This window comes from Calliphora vicina, chromosome 4 (genome assembly GCF_958450345.1).
Source record: "Calliphora vicina chromosome 4, idCalVici1.1, whole genome shotgun sequence".
Classification (NCBI taxonomy): Eukaryota; Metazoa; Arthropoda; class Insecta; order Diptera; family Calliphoridae; genus Calliphora; species Calliphora vicina.
This window is the reverse complement of record NC_088783.1, coordinates 108,679,049-108,696,623: the sequence shown is the minus strand read 5'-3', so window position 1 is coordinate 108,696,623 and position 17,575 is coordinate 108,679,049. Positions and strand designations below refer to the sequence as shown.

The following is a 17,575-nucleotide window of genomic DNA, read 5'->3' as shown; positions in this document are numbered from 1 at the left end:
TCAACATTATTGAGTGGAGTACACTCACTTATGGGGCAGGCAACAAAACCCCAAAAAAAGCAGCTAGGAAAATGGGCTACATACATACAAATATGCATTCACATGGATATGGCAGAGTGGCATGTATAAGAAGATGCTACCACAGTGCTAAATGCAAACAACGATGACTTTTTTTACTTGTGCAGCAAGTCCCACCCAGCAAATTTGAAAGTGGCACTAGCCAGATTCCAAATTTAGAAATTTTTAATCATAGGCTACAATAAGACCTTTCTAATATTAAGATAATTCAATCAATTTCTTTAAACATCCCAGATAATGAAACCTAGGATCAATTGCCACTTAAGTGTCCCCTAGTAATCTAGAGTGTAGTCTATTTGATTGTTTTTTATTTAACATCGTTTTCCAAAAGCCAGCTGTTGCATATTGCTCTGAGTCCTTTGTAATACTAAGAGAAGTCAACAGATTAATTTACACCTCCCAAGTAATCTAGCCTAGAGTCAATTGTAACTATTGTGTCCCCAAAAAATGTAGCACCATCAAAAAAGATTGATTTTGTCATTTCGTTTGTAACGTATCGAAATATTGTTCTTAGAACCAAAAAATATTTATATTCTAGCGATCTAGCTATGTCCGTCCTTCTGTCTTTCAGTTGAAAACACGATAGGGCCCAAAAGAATGGAGCTAGCTGGCTGATTGGTATTGAAAATGGGCATGATTTCTCCTAGCCCCCATACAAATGTCCCCCGGAATACTCTTTGAGCAGTCATAAATATGTAGATTATCCTGCAATTAAATTTTGTAATAATTTAAAAGAAAATCTTGATTTTAAAAAATATTTTTTTGAGGTTAGAATGAACTTTTGCTAATAACTTGAAAAATACTGCAGAAAATGCTGAAATATTTTATACATCTTATGATGTTTTTAAAAACTATTACATTTTTAAGCAATTTTAAAGAAAAACGTGATTTCAAAAAATATATTTTTTTAGGTTAGAATGAACTTTTGTTAATAACTCGAAAATTAGTGCAAAAAATGCTTAAATATTTTATACACCTTATGATTTTTGTTAGAAACTATTACAATTTTAAAGAATTTTAAAGAAATACGTGATTTGTAAAAAAATAATTTTTAGGTTAGAATTAATTCTTGTTAATAACTCGAAAAATACTACTACTCTGTCTGTCTTTCAGTTGAAAACACGATAGGGCCCAAAAGAATGGAGCTAGCTGGATGACTGGTATTGAAAATGGGCAATATCGGTCCATGATTTCTCCTAGCCCCCATACAAATATCCCCCCGGAATACTCTTTGAGCAGTCATAAATATGTTGATTATCCTGCAATCCTGATAAAATATTGCACAAATTAATTCTAAGTACTCTGAAATTATACTGTAAAGTATGACAAAAATCGGGCAACATTTTTCTCTAGTCCCCATACAAGGTCCCCCTTAGAAAATGACTTGAACTTTCATAATTGTCTTATAATAATTAATATTGTGATGTAATTGGACATAAATAAGTTGTAACTATATGAACCTAAATCTTTCTACCAACTTTTGTGAGGAACGGTCCTTAATTGACCCATAAACCCCTATATCAGAAAAATATCTTATTGTCACATATTGCTGGTGGGTATAAAAGATTCGGCACAGACGAATACAACACTGATTTGGCCCACGGTTTAACAATTACTGTAGAAGCTGTCGAAACATAGAAGAGGAGGAGACTGTGTCCCACCTATTCTGTCAATGCCGGGCGAAAGTATTCTTGGAACCCCCTTCCTCTGGTGTTTGCAAGGATGAATCTAAGACGCATCTACTCCTTCATCAGAGAGTCTGGTTGGATCACCTTGGAAACAACGGATAAAATATAAATATCTTGCTGTTTACTTCTTGGATATCGAATTAGTTCTGAATAGACCCAAGTGAGGTGCTTGACGAGTGGCTGCCCATTGAACCTAATCTAACACTCTACCTTGTTTACATTGTAGTTATTTTACTCTCCAAAAGACATCTGTTATATTTTTCACTAATGTCTAGGTTGTTGAGTGCTTTGCAATGCTAAGAGTAGTACATAGATTACTTTACAAGTCACAAGTATTGTAGCTTAGATTCAATTGTCACTTTTGTGTCCCCAAGTAATCTAAAGAGTAGTCTGTTTACTTATTTTTTTTAATTTTACTTTAAAATGTACTTATTCTAAGTATAATTTTATAGTCCCAATTGTCACCAGTCAAATAAACAATTCGGCCACCAGTGGTATGTAAAATCACTAGTTTAGACTCACCAAAACTGCAGGGTTATGTATGAAAGTATATATGTTCCTCTATGCAAGCGTTGGTAATATAGATTTGTATTTGTCGTTATTATATATTTTGTTTTGTTTTTTTGCTCTCTTCAAACAGGCCAAAATTAAATTAGTAACAACAACCACGAATAACAACAACTACAAAAGAATAAAAGAGGATGAGCAAAAATGCAAAAAGAAAAATAATAAAAAAAAACAAGGCAGCAGACGCCAATGCAGACAGTAAGTACGTGGCATAATTGATAAGTACATACCTTCTATTTATAATGAAAGACAGCCTTATCAGAAAATTCTGACGTGCTGATGTTGACAGTTTATTTGAAATTTGTTACTGAGATGGGCTTTGTGTAAGAGTTTTGCCGGCATTTTAATGCAAATGGAGACAGCTGTCTTTCAAGTGAACATTTGCGAGGAATACTGCCTTTTCAGAGAACTGAAATCAGTGGAGGGCTTAAAGAACATTAATTTCAATAACAAGTTGTAAGTCTCACTGCTGATAAGTTATTTATAATAAAATGCAACCTTATCATAGGAAAGGTAGTATCAGAGCACTTTAATCAGTGATCGGCACAAAAAGAACAGATATTTTAATAACATGTTATAAACCTTCTCTCTATATAGTAATCTGATCATCAATAAATATGATTTTTGTTTGTTACATGATAATTTTTATGAAATTCGTTGTCATTCGTGTTGTTTCCAAGAAAATCTAATATTTTTAAAAAATTATTTTAAGGTTTCAATGAGTTTTTGTTAATAATTCGAAAAATCGTTTACATAAATAAAAAATATTTTATATAAATTGTAATATTTGTTAAAAACGTTCATATGCATTCATAATTTAAAAGAAAATCTTGATTTTAAAAAATATTTTTTTGAGGTTAGAATGAACTTTTCCTAATAACTCGAAAAATACTGTAGAAAATAATTAAATGTTTTATACACTTCATGTGTTTTGTTGAAAACTATTAAATTCTGTAATAATTTAAAAGAAAATCTTGATTTTAAAAAATATTTTTTTGAGGTTAGAATGAACTTTTGCTAATAACTCGAAAAATACAGCAGAAAATAATTAAATGTTTTATACACTTAATGTGTTTTGTTGAAAACTATTAAATTTTTTAATAATTTAAAAGAAAATCGTGATTTCAAAAAATATATTTTTTAGGTTAGAATGAATTTTTGCTAATAACTCGAAAAATACTGCAGAAAATAATTAATTGTTTTATACACTTAATGTGTTTTGTTGAAAGCTATTAAATTTTGTAATAATTTAAAAGAAAATCTTGATTTTAAAAAATATTTTTTTGAGGTTAGAATTAGTTTTTGTTAATAACTCGAAAAATACTGCAGAAAACGGTCGAATGTTTTATAAACATAATAATTTGTGTTGAAAACTATTAATTTTTTTAATAATTTAAAAGAGAACCGCGATTTCAAAAAATATATTTTTTAGGTTAGAATGAACTTTTGTTAATAACTCGAAAAATAGTGCAGAAAATGCTTAAATGTTTTATAAACATAATGGAAATGCTTAAATATTTTATACACCTTATGATTTTTGTTAAAAACTATTAAATTTTTATAGAATTTTAAAGAAAAATGTGATTTGTAAAAAAATAATTTTTAGGTTAGAATTAATTCTTGTTAATAACTCGAAAAATACTACAAAAAATGCTTAAATGTTTTATAAACTTAAAGATGTTTGTTGAAAGCTAATGATTTTTTTCAGAATGTAAAAGAGAATCATGATTTCAAAAAAATTACTTTTTATGTTAGAATAGGAATAAAAAATATTTTATAAACTTAATATTACATAGTTTTGCCTGTATTTTAATGCAAATGGAGATAGCTGTTCTTTGCTAATTCCTAAATTGTACAACTTCTCTCTTAACCCACCCATTCTTTGCCTCAATCTAAAGTTCAACAAATAATATAAAACCAAATATTTGTTCCCAAACACCAAAAAATTGTACTAGAAGAAGAAAAACACACTCAATCTAGAAATTTGTAAAAAAAATCGCTTAAAAATAAACTGTGAACCTTTAAAGTATTTTTGTACTTGTAATTTTTGAAATTTTTTTTATAAATTTTTTGCTCTGCTTTACAAGACTTTTGCAAATGTTTGATTGCATTAAGTTAACAACAGACTGAATGGTTGAGTTGGTTGAGTAAGTGACTACATATACAGGCTGTCATTCAAAGCAAGTGACTGATATTTAGACAATCAGCCAGACAGCCAGCCAGTTACTTCATTCAAAAACTTTTGAGCAAAAGCAATTGCTGGTTTAAAAGTATTCCTTTCATCATCCAAAAAAAGAGGCGGTTTAAGGTTTCTGTTTGGTAGATTTCAGTACTTTAAAGTAGTGGTGGGCTTAAAGAGTATTTGAGACATGGCTAATAAAAACAAGTTACACTTGTTTGCCTTTTAAAATCTAACCTGTTTTAATGTTTATCCTCATCGTTGATATTAGCTAAATAACCGATTATGTTCGGCCTCTGTTGGTTATGGCTGCCGACAACTGCTTTAGAGTTACTGGAAAAATGTCATAAAGCAAACATTTTAAGCATGTGTAACATATTTGACTTGAGGTTTATAATTTTTGATGGTAACTAGGAAATTCATTTAAAACAATTTGAAAAATTCTTTGAAAATTAATATTTATTAATACTTAAAATAATGTTTTATTTTCATTTAAATATTTTAATTATTTTCTTGTTAAGTCACATTTACATTGCTCAAATTTACATGCTCAAATTTGAAATGATTTGTAAGACTTTTTCAAGTATCTTAGCTAAGTATTTCAAGTGGAAATATTAAAAAGTGTTTCATTATTAAGAGGGTAAAAATGTAAAGCAAAACTGCATTTAAACATTTTGTCACGAACGAAATCAATTCATTGAAAATGTCACATAATTTAAAGCAAAATTACTTTCTTAAGAATTTATTAACAACAGCAACAATTATAACTACAATAAATATGAATTTAAAATTACAGTGAAGCCTCGTTATAAGGAAATTAAAAATGTTTCACTTTTTATTTTAAAAATGTTATAAAAAATATGGCCTTCTAAAGCATTTTTAAAGACCTGGACATAGTTTCAAGTTTTGTAACTTATGAAGAGGTATTATTGTTTTTAAATTGTCTTACAGGAAGTATTTTTTAGGGAACTTTATTAAGAAGTTTTACGACTTATGCATTTTAAAAAAAATCTAATTTTCCCTTTTAATTCAGAAGAGTTTTGAATGAATATCAGTGTTCGAATTCCAACATTAGTTTTTTCTGAAATTTTCGAAACACAAAATTTCAAAATCATCACTTATCTTTTATAATCTCTTAAAGCTTTATGACATAATTATTATTAAAACTATATCTGTCACCGTTAGTCACACGTCTACATATTACGGTATATTGCAGTTGTATTTAAATAAATATTATATTTCCTAATTGAATTCAAAGTAAACAGGTTAATAAAACCAGAAAAAAATAAAAACTAATCAGTTTTTCTATTCCAACAAAAAAAAGTAAATGTAACAACCTTGTCAAAAGTTTTAAAGCAAAAAAGAAAAACACTACTTTAGATTAGTTAAACATATTAAAAAAATAAAATTAAGAAAAATCTTAAGAAAAAATAAATAAAAAGTTATGAAATTATTATAGCTATAAAGTAAGACAGCAAACATTAATTATAAAATTACAAATTTCCAAGAAAATCAAGTATTTTTAAACAATAATTTTAAGGTTAGAGAGAATCTTGGTTAATAATTCGAAAAATCTTTCATATAAATAAAAAATATTTTATACAAATTGTAATATTTGTTAAAAACTTTTATATGCATTAATAATTTGAAAGAAAATTATGATTTTTAAAAATATGTGTTTGAGGTTAGAATGAATTTTTGTAAATAACTCGAAGAATACTACAGAAAATGCTTAAATATTTTATACGTTTAGTGGCACATATTTAAAGCTTTTAAATTTATTAATAATTTAAAAGAAAATCCTGATTTTTAAAAAAATGTTTTTGAGGTTAGAATGAACTTTTGTTAATAAATAAAAAAATACAGCAGAAAATTTTGAAATGTTTTATACGATTAATGATTTTTGTTGATAGCTATTAAATTTATTAATAATTTAAAAGAAAATCATGAGTTTTAAAAAAATGTTTTTGAGGTTAGAATGAACTTTTGTTAATAAATCGAAAACTACTGCCGAAAATTCTTAAATACTTTATACACCTTATGATTTTTGTTAAAAACTATTATGTTTTTAAAGAATTTAAAAGAAAAACGTGATTTTAAAAATATTAATTTTGAGGTTAGAATGAATTTTTGTTAATAACTTGAAAAATGCTGCTGAAAATGCTTAAATATTTTATACATCTTTTTATTTTTATTAAAAGCTATTACAATTTTAAAGAAATGAAAAGCAAAACGTGATTTTAAACATTTTAATTTTGAGGTTAGAATGAATATTTGCTAATAACTCGAAAAACACTGCTGCGAATGTTTAAATATTTTATAGACCTTACGATTTTTGTTAAAATCTATTACATTATATCATAATTTAAAAGAAAAACGTAATTTTCAAAAAAATAATTTTGAGGTTAGAATGAATTTGTACTAATAACTTGAAAAATACTACAGAAAATGCTTAGATGTGTTATACATCTAACAACTTTTGTAGAAAACTATTAAATTTCTTAATAATTTAAGAGAAAATCTTGATTTAAAAAAATATATTTTTTAGGTTAGAATGAATTTTTGTTAATAACTCAAAGAATAATGCAGAAAATTGTTAAGTATTTTATACAATGAATGGTTTTTGTTGAAAACTATTAAATTTGTTAATAATTTAAAAGAAAATCTTTATTTTAAAAAATTTGGTTTTTAGGTTAGAATGAGTTTTTGCTAATAACTCGAAAAATACTGCAGAAAATGCTTAAACATTTTATACACCTTATGATTTATGTTAAAAGCTTTTACATTTTTAAAGAATTTAAAAAAAAACGTTATTTAAAAAAAAATAATTTTGAGGTTAGAATAAATTTTTGCTAATAACTCAAAAAAATATATCAGAAACTGTTTTAATATTTTATACAATTAATGATACGTGAAACTATTATACTTGCTAATTATTTAAAAGAAAATTAAGAAAAAATATTTTTGTAAATAAAATATGTAAATTTTGAATCAATTTTGTTTATAGTAACTTAAATTTATAATTTTAGCAGCTTCGCTAATATTTCATTTTTATTTCCTTTTTATTTTAATTTCTTTATCACTTGCTTTATCTTTAGTTTCATATTCTACAATTTTAAAAACAAATTATCTTATTTCTTTTAAACTTTTAATCCTAGAATCTTATCAGTTGATATGATATTTTTGATGATATAAAAGATTGTGAAATTTTGAAGAAATAACAAAAACAATTATAAATTTCTGACGAAAAAAAATACACATTTCATAAGAAAACAACATTTTGTTATAAAAACTAAATAAATAAAATAATTACTTAGTCTCTATAAGTTTAATGCAAAACTTAATAAAAAGTTTTATGCTAAACAAATATGTACTTTATGCTAAAACATATGTTATAAAATTAAAATATACGATATGCTAAACAAAGTATGTTAGTTGTGTTTATTTTAAATCTATCAAACATCTGGATTTTGGGAAAATTCCATGGAATTTTCAATTACTAATTTAAACAAGTGTTAAAGTTTTGACGCAAGTTAAAGTAACATCAAAGCAGTCTAATTAGTTTAAACTAATTTCAGAATTTATTTAAGTAACTTAAGTGACCATGAAAGGAATTTGTTAAATCCCCTGAAATACATAAGAAACTCAGAAATATTTGGAACTGAAATGAAGCTTGTTATTCTAGACACACTTGAAGATCTTTTAAGGATAAACCTTGCCGGCATAGTTCATTTATTCGGGTAAATCTTAATCGAATCCAATCATTTATAAAAAGGTCTGACTGGTTAGTAAATGATCCCGATATGAAAGACTATGTATCTCCTATTCTATTTCTCTCTTATTTACTTAACGATAAATGACTTCGTACCCTAGACACTTTCAAAGATCATTCTTAAGATCAGCTGTGATAGAATCCATTTGTTCATCAGAATATCTGACTGGCTCAGCAATGAATCCGATTTTATAGCCTATTAGAGAAGCTATTCTGTTCATCTCTTATTATTTTTCTATTTACGCAGCATCTCCGCCTATTACTCATTTCTGTCAAGTAGAAATGACACACTGATATCACTTTTACGAGATGTTATAATAGAATCAGTATGTTCTTCAGTATGACTGTAAATGAATCAATAAAAATTATTTCATTCTAATACTTAAGAGCCTAAATTTAGCTGGTTTTGATATATTTGATATATAATCTTTCTATAGACCTAAATTTATTTCGATTATACGATTATCATTTCTTATTATCGAAATATTTATGTATTAATTTAATTAATTAACACCTTTTTACAAAATTCACGTTTCACAACATACTTAAATTGTTTTGATATAAAGTTTTTGTTAAGAATTTGTTTAAAAAAACTGTTAAACACAATCGTGATTTTTTTTAAAACAAAATAAAGTGAAAGATAAGACCTTAATTAAACTAAAAATTCATTATATTGTTATCTAGCTAAACTTTTTTTGTCAAACTTCATGCTGTGATACGAAATTGATTCATATAAAGTTTGAAGACTTTCACAATTATAGTTCCTAAGATATTGGAAAATAGCTATTTACTTTGTTTAATAGTTGCCACGCCCACTTATACAATGACGCCAATTTTCAGACAAACTCTGTATAGTGAGTTGTTTAGATATTCGAAATAAAGGATTAACATTCTATGGTGGGTGCCACGCCCACTAATACAATACCGCCCATTTTCAGCCAAACTATGTACAATAATAAGTTTTGTAGTTCTCCAGAAAATAACTATTTGCATGGAATGGGTGGTGCCACGCACATTTTTTCAATTCCGCCCATTTTCAGTCAAGAAGCGCAAAATGGCGGCTTTCACAATTATAGTTCACCAGATATTCCATAATAACTATTTAAATTTTAGTGTATATTCGAGGTTCCCATATTTGGGGAAAACTGTTATACAAAATATTTTCTATAGAAAAAAATGTTGTACACAATTTTTCTCTATAGAAAAACTGTTTCTATAAAAAATACTGTTAAACACAATATTTTCGATTTAAAAAACTGGTATACACAATTTGTTTCTATATAAAAAAATGTAATTTCATAAAAAAATATTATACAAAATTGTTATACACAATATTTTCTTTAGAAAAAAGTGTTATACATAATAATTTCTATAGAAAAAACTGTTATACACAATTTTTCTCTATGAAAAACTGTTATAAACAATATTTTCGTTATAAAAAACTGTTATACACAATTTGTTTCTATATAAAAAATGTATGTTCTATAGAAAAAACTGTCATACTGAATATTTTCTATAGAAAAAACTGTTATACAGAATATTTTCTATAGAAAAAACTGTCATACAGAATATTTTCTATAGACAAAACTGTTATACAGAATATTTATATGGAAAGTGCCACGCCCACTTGAAATTTCAAAATAAAAAATATGCTTTTGTTCCTTTCAGATATGAAGAAACATAATTTCATTGTTATAGAGAAAATGTGTCTTATTTTAAAACTTGTAACAAAAATATTCTTAATACAAGTCATGTAACACAATTTTTTAAAAACAAATTTCCTTATATTCTAAAAAAAAGTAATTTGATATTTAATTAAATATTGAATAGCACGATTTGGGGATTCCCTTAAACAGTAATTATCTACTATTGCCTATAATAAATAACACTAAATATTATAGACACTTAAAGCTAATAATATAACAAATAATTGTAATACATTATAATTTTAATTATAAATCATTATATAAACAAACTATACTTAACGCTAAATTAAGGGGTGAAACCTTAAAAGTTTTAAAAATTCAAAAGACTCAATTCACAAAATATAGGAGAAACTTGTACATAACTATATTTGAAAGCAAAAATTTTACTAGTTTTCTAGTTCAAAATTTACTCAAACTAATGAAATTTCAAAACTCCCTAACATTTTTATGGCAACCCTTTACAACTTTTAAATAAGCTGTACTCTTTAAATTACTAATAATTCACTGAAATAACTATAGTAACTATAATTTTTAAAACAAACTTACCTTAACACTGTAATAATTATTATTTATTCGCTGCTTGTAAAACTAAAAACACTGTACTGTTGCAAATCCAATATTTAGTAATCCAATTTTGATTGATTCGTGTTTTTTTTTCTAGCAAATATTAAACAGGCTAATTAAATGGTTGTTCAAACAATATATATGAGCTATGAATTGCATGCCAATAATTTGCTTTGTTAGCTGACGATGATGATGATTCGCTGTTGGCTGGAGTTAAATTCTTCAAAAGAAAAGAAAAAAATATAAAATAATTTGTTAATTAAATTAACACTTTAATAATTCAGAGGAATTTAAAACAAATACTTTAAGTAGGTTAACAAAATTAAAAAGCATCATTCAATTTTGTTTGAGTCATACTAACAACAGAGATCAGAGTTTGTGGTCGGATTCAAAGCAAAAAACCAGGGTAAACTGTAAAAGATAATCTATAGAACTCAAAAAATCTGTTCCATAGATAGTAAATATTATTAAAGTTTAGATATAAACGAGGTGCCCATATTTGGGGAAAACTGTTATACATACACAATATTTTCTATTTAAAAAACTGTTATACACAATTTGTTTCTATATGAAAAACAGTAATACTGGAAAATTCTACAGAAAAACTGTTATACACAATAATTTCTATAGAAAAAACTGTTATACACAATATTTTCTATAGAAAAAACTGATATACAGAATATTTTCTATACAAAAAACAGTTATACACAATCATTTTTATAAAAAAAACTGTCATACACAATAATTTATATAGAAAAAACAGTTATACACAATATTTTCTATAAAAAAAACTGTTATACACAATATTTTCTATTTAAAAAACTGTTATACACAATTTGTTTCTATATGAAAAACTGTAATACTGAAAAATTCTATAGAAAAATTGTTATACACAATATTTCCTTTAGAAAAGTGTTTTCTACAGAAAATACTGTTATACATAATATTTTCCATAAAATAGCTGTTATACACTATAATTTCTGTAGAATAAACTGTTATACACAATAATTTCTATAGAAAAACCTGTTATATACAATATTTTCTATACAAAAAACTGTTATACAGAATATTTTCTATAGAAAAAACTGTTATATACAATATTTTCTATACAAAAAACTGTTATACACAATAAGTTCTATAGAAAAACAGTTATACACAATAATTTTTATAGAAAAAACTGTCATACACAATAAGTTCTATAGAAAAAACTGTCATACACAATAAGTTCTATAGAAAAAACTGTTATACACAATATTTTCTATAGAAAAAACTGTTATACACAATATTTTCTATAGAAAAAACTGTTATACACAATAATTTCTATAGAAAAAACTGTTATACACAATATTTTCTATAGAAAAAACTGTTATACACAATAATTTCTATAGAAAAAACTGTTATACACAATATTTTCTATAGAAAAAACTGTTATACACAATATTTTCTATAGAAAAAACTGTTATACACAATATTTTCTATAGAAAAAACTGTTATACACAATATTTTCTATAGAAAAAACTGTTATACACAATATTTTCTATAGAAAAAACTGTTATACACAATATTTTCTATAGAAAAAACTGTTATATACAATATATTCTATAGAAAAAACTGTTATACACAATATATTCTATAGAAAAAACTGTTATACACAATATATTCTGTAGAAAAAACTGTTATACACAATATTTTCTATAGAAAAAACTGTTATACACAATATTTTCTATAGAAAAAACTGTTATACACAATATTTTCTATAGAAAAAACTGTTATACACAATATTTTCTATACACAATATTTTCTATAGGAAAAACTGTTATACACAATAATTTCTATAGAAAAAACTATTATACACAATATTTTCTATAGAAAAAACTGTTATACACAATAATTTCTTTAGAAAAAACTGTTATACACAATATTTTCTATAGAAAAAACTGTTATACACAATATTTTCTATAGAAAAAACTATTATACACAATATTTTCTATAGAAAAAACTATTATACACAATATTTTCTATAGAAAAACTGTTATACACAATATTTTCTATAGAAAAAACTGTTATACACAATATTTTCTATAGAAAAAACTGTTATACACAATATTTTCTATAGAAAAAACTGTTATACACAATATTTTCTATAGAAAAAACTGTTATACACAATAATTTCTATAGAAAAAACTGTTATACACAATATCTTCTATAGAAAAAACTGTTATACACAATATTTTCTATAGAAAAAACTGATATACAGAATATTTTCTATACAAACAACTGTTATACACAATAATTTCTATAGAAAAAACTGTTACACACAATATTTTCTATAGAAAAAACTGTTATACACAATATGTTCTATAGAAAAAACTGTTATACACAATATGTTCTATAAAAAAAACTGTTATACACAATATGTTCTATAGAAAAAACTGTTATACACAATATTTTCTATAGAAAAAACTGTTATACACAATATTTTCTATAGAAAAAACTGTTATACACAATATTTTCTATAGAAAAAACTGTTATACACAATATTTTCTATAGAAAAAACTGTTATACACAATATTTTCTATAGAAAAAACTGTTATACACAATATTTTCTATAGAAAAAACTGTTATATACAATATATTCTATAGAAAAAACTGTTATACACAATATATTCTATAGAAAAAACTGTTATACACAATATATTCTGTAGAAAAAACTGTTATACACAATATTTTCTATAGAAAAAACTGTTATACACAATATTTTCTATAGAAAAAACTGTTATACACAATATTTTCTATAGAAAAAACTGTTATACACAATATTTTCTATACACAATATTTTCTATAGGAAAAACTGTTATACACAATAATTTCTATAGAAAAAACTATTATACACAATATTTTCTATAGAAAAAACTGTTATACACAATAATTTCTTTAGAAAAAACTGTTATACACAATATTTTCTATAGAAAAAACTGTTATACACAATATTTTCTATAGAAAAAACTATTATACACAATATTTTCTATAGAAAAAACTATTATACACAATATTTTCTATAGAAAAACTGTTATACACAATATTTTCTATAGAAAAAACTGTTATACACAATATTTTCTATAGAAAAAAATTTTATACACAATATTTTCTATAGAAAAAACTGTTATACACAATATTTTCTATAGAAAAAACTGTTATACACAATAATTTCTATAGAAAAAACTGTTATACACAATATCTTCTATAGAAAAAACTGTTATACACAATATTTTCTATAGAAAAAACTGATATACAGAATATTTTCTATACAAACAACTGTTATACACAATAATTTCTATAGAAAAAACTGTTACACACAATATTTTCTATAGAAAAAACTGTTATACACAATATGTTCTATAGAAAAAACTGTTATACACAATATGTTCTATAGAAAAAACTGTTATACACAATATGTTCTATAGAAAAAACTGTTATACACAATATTTTCTATAGAAAAAACTGTTATACACAATATTTTCTATAGAAAAAACTGTTATACACAATATTTTCTATAGAAAAAACTGTTATACACAATATTTTCTATAGAAAAAACTGTTATACACAATAATTTCTATAGAAAAAACTGTTATACACAATATTTCATATAGAAAAAACTGTTATACACAATATTTACTATAGAAAAAACTGTTATACACAATTTTTTTCTGTAGATAAAACTGTTATACACAATTTTTTTCTGTAGATAAAACTGTTATACACAATTTTTTTCTGTAGAAAAAACTGTTATACTTAATTTTTCTATAGAGGAAACAGTTAATTTTTCTATAGAGAAAATTGTTATACAGCAATTTTTTCTATAAAAAAAACTTAAGCTTTGATATTTTTACAAATAAAGTGTCTGTAATTCTCAAACACTCTATAGTTTTATTTTATTTTATAATATCTTTAGTTTTTCTAAAGCCTTTTGGGAAAAAGGTTTCCTGATTATCTGACCTAAGCAACAAGTGAAATGTGCATAGGAACTAGCTTATCCCCCAACAATAAATTTCAGTGAATTTATCAAATTAAAAATTGGGAATTTAGCATAAAACAATTTTACTAAAAAACTTACACAACACTGTTATACGGAAATTTTGTATTTAGAAAAAAGTGTTATACTGAATTTTTTTTATAGAAAAAACTTTTCTAAGTTAGCTTCAATCGCTGGTTCTTTTAGAGTACATGTTGAGCTTTATTCGTTGGTCTTTATAGAGTCTAGTTTTAGCTTCAATAGGTATTTTTATAATCTAAGTTTAGATTCGATCATAGATCATTATAGAGTCTAAATTTAGCTTCGATCATAGATCATTATAGAGTCTAAATTTAGCTTCAATCTTAGGTCTTTATAGAACCAAAGTTTAGTTTCAACTGTAGGTCTGAGTTAGCTTCAATCGTAGGTCCTTTTAGGATCGAGATTTGTTTTTAAACGTAGGTCTTTATAATGTCTAAGTTTAGCCTAAATCGTAGGTCTTTATAGAGTCTAATTTTAGCTTCGATCATAGATCTTTATAGAGTCTAAGTTTAGCCAAAGTTTAGCTTCAACTGTAGGTCTGAGTTAGCTTCAATCGTAGGTCCTTTTAGGATCGAGATTTGTCTTTAAACATAGGTTTTTATAATGTCTAAGTTTAGCCTCAATCATAGGTCTTTATGGAGTCTAATTTTGGCTTCGATCATACATCTTTATAGAGTCTAAGTTTATCATCAATCGCAGATCTTTAGATACTCCAGTTTTAGCTTCGATCGTAGATCTTTAGCTTCAGTCACAGATCTTTAGAGACGCTAAATTTAGTTTCAACCGTAAGGATTTATGGAGTCGAAGTTTAGCTTCAATATTAGGTCTTTGTAGAACCTCAGTTTAGCTTCAACCGTAGGTCTAAGTAAGCTTAAATCGTAGGTTCTTTTAGAGTCCAAGTTAAGATTTAATCGTAGGTTATTATAAAGTCCAAGTTTAGTTTTAATCGTAGATTTTTAGTGAGTCTAAGTTTAGCTTCCATCGTAGGTCTTTATATGGTCTAATTTTATTGGGTGTTTGACTTAAAAATGCGGGATTTTTTTCAAATGTTTGGCTTTTATTTTAAAACATTTGTACAATATAAATTTGTTCAAAGTATTTGCCATTATTAGCTATGACATTTTCCCATCCTTCTGGCAACATATGGATTCCGAGCCAAAAGAACTGCTCATCTTTTAAGGCTCCCACCAAATACAGAGAATTATGTTAGCGCCATGGATATTTGGCTTTGGTGTCGATTCGGCTGGTTGGCCGATCTTCACATATGATCTCTTACGCTTCGGGTTATCGTAATGGATCCATTTTGCATCGCAAGTAATAATTCGGTGCATAAATATTTTATTTTATAGTTTTCAAGCTGCAAAATCGTCTTTCAAGGTGTCTCGGCTTCAATTCGTACGGTTCTTAATTTCCCTGCTTTTGAATGAATCCTACTACTTGCAAATATTTTTAAATTGCAGATTGAGCAAGCTCTTGCCTCCAATTCTTGGACTTCTGAACGGCATAAATCATATCTCTCACATTGAAACCGATGGAACACATTCACCATAAGCTTTTGTGGGCAATCGGTGTGTTTCAGCGGCAGTTTTTTTCCAATTAAAGAAGTAAAGAAAAACTTCCCGCATATGACGCTTTGTTAGAACAAAATTCGACATTTTCGAAGCAAAAAAAACTTTGTTGTTTACACATTAATGTTCAATATCTACGTGAGCATAAATGACAGATATGTACCCTTCAAAATGATATATACGTTATTAAAAACCAAAACCGATTTCAAAAGAAACGCCATCTACAGTAAATCCCGAATTTTTAAGTCATACACCGAATATCTTCATAAGATTTAGCTTTATTATGGTACTAGTTTTTAAAATTAACTTATCAAAGACTAAAATCAAATTGTTATATTTACCTTTTCTATAGCTTTGAATGAGCTTGGCGTTAAGTTTAATTATTATTTCCTTAGATTTGTTTAATATTTTCTTGATGTTTTTAATTTTCCATTAAATTCTTGCTTGTGATTATTTTTGTGACTTTTAATTAGGATTTTAAATTGTTAAATATTGGCACTATTTAACTGAACTTATTTCAAAATTAATTCAATTATATTTTGTTTTTTTCTTTTTGTATATATCAACGGGTTTTAAGACTTTTGTTTAAAACTTCACTTTAGTTTCAATTCCAAAAAACTTTTTAGTATTTCCAATTATTGTTAGATTTTAATTGCATTTCTTTTTATTGATGATTTTTTAGGGGTATTTGTTTTGTAGTATTTATTACTTTTTCTCGTTTTTATTTTAGTTTTCTTAGAAAATTGTAATTCAATATTAAATTTTGTATTTGAATATGGTTTTTTTGTGAATTTTGTATTATATTTTATTATTATTAATTTGTGTATTCTTAAATTATCTTTATTGAGTAATTTTGTGATTTAGTTTTTTCGCATATGATTTTAAATTTATATTTCCCAGTTTATTTCGTTTTCCTGTAATTAGAAATAGAAAGGTAATTTTAGAAATTGTATTTATTTAGTTTAACAATATATTTAAATAACTTTAATTCTAGGAATTTATAGAGATAATTATTTCATTTATTTGACAAAGACAAATCACAGTAGATATTTAGCTTTTCTTATTTAATGTTATTTGCTGTTACAAAACTTTTGTAAGAGTAAACAACTTCAAACAAATTTGAGCTAAAAATAGTAGTTTCTATTTTTTTTATTAAATATTTCATATGTGTAAAAGTACCTTAAATAAAAATAAATTTTTTGTAATTTCTATTAACAAAAATAGATTGATTTCTTTCTATATTTTCATAAATTTATTTCAAAACTTGGTTAATCGAGTTTTAATTAATTTAAAGAATGTATTTTGATTTATATTAATAAAAATAGTAGTTACATTTTAAGATCCCCACCCTATGTTAGAGCTACATACAGTGGTGGCCAGGAATTTAAGACAAAAATTG

General features: G+C 25.2%; 1 protein-coding gene across 1 annotated transcript in view; it reads right to left on the bottom strand.

Moving 5' to 3' along the window:
- LOC135957842 (uncharacterized) overlaps nucleotides 1-17,090 on the bottom strand; it is a 174,542-nt gene extending 157,452 nt beyond the window's left edge. The window contains exons 1-2 of the mRNA XM_065508649.1: nucleotides 16,518-17,090; nucleotides 10,537-10,774 (exon numbers count right to left, since the gene is read on the bottom strand). The gene's annotated coding sequence lies outside the window, so the exon portion shown is untranslated. The remainder of the gene's footprint in view (nucleotides 1-10,536; nucleotides 10,775-16,517) is intronic.
- Nucleotides 17,091-17,575: the final 485 nt, after the last annotated feature.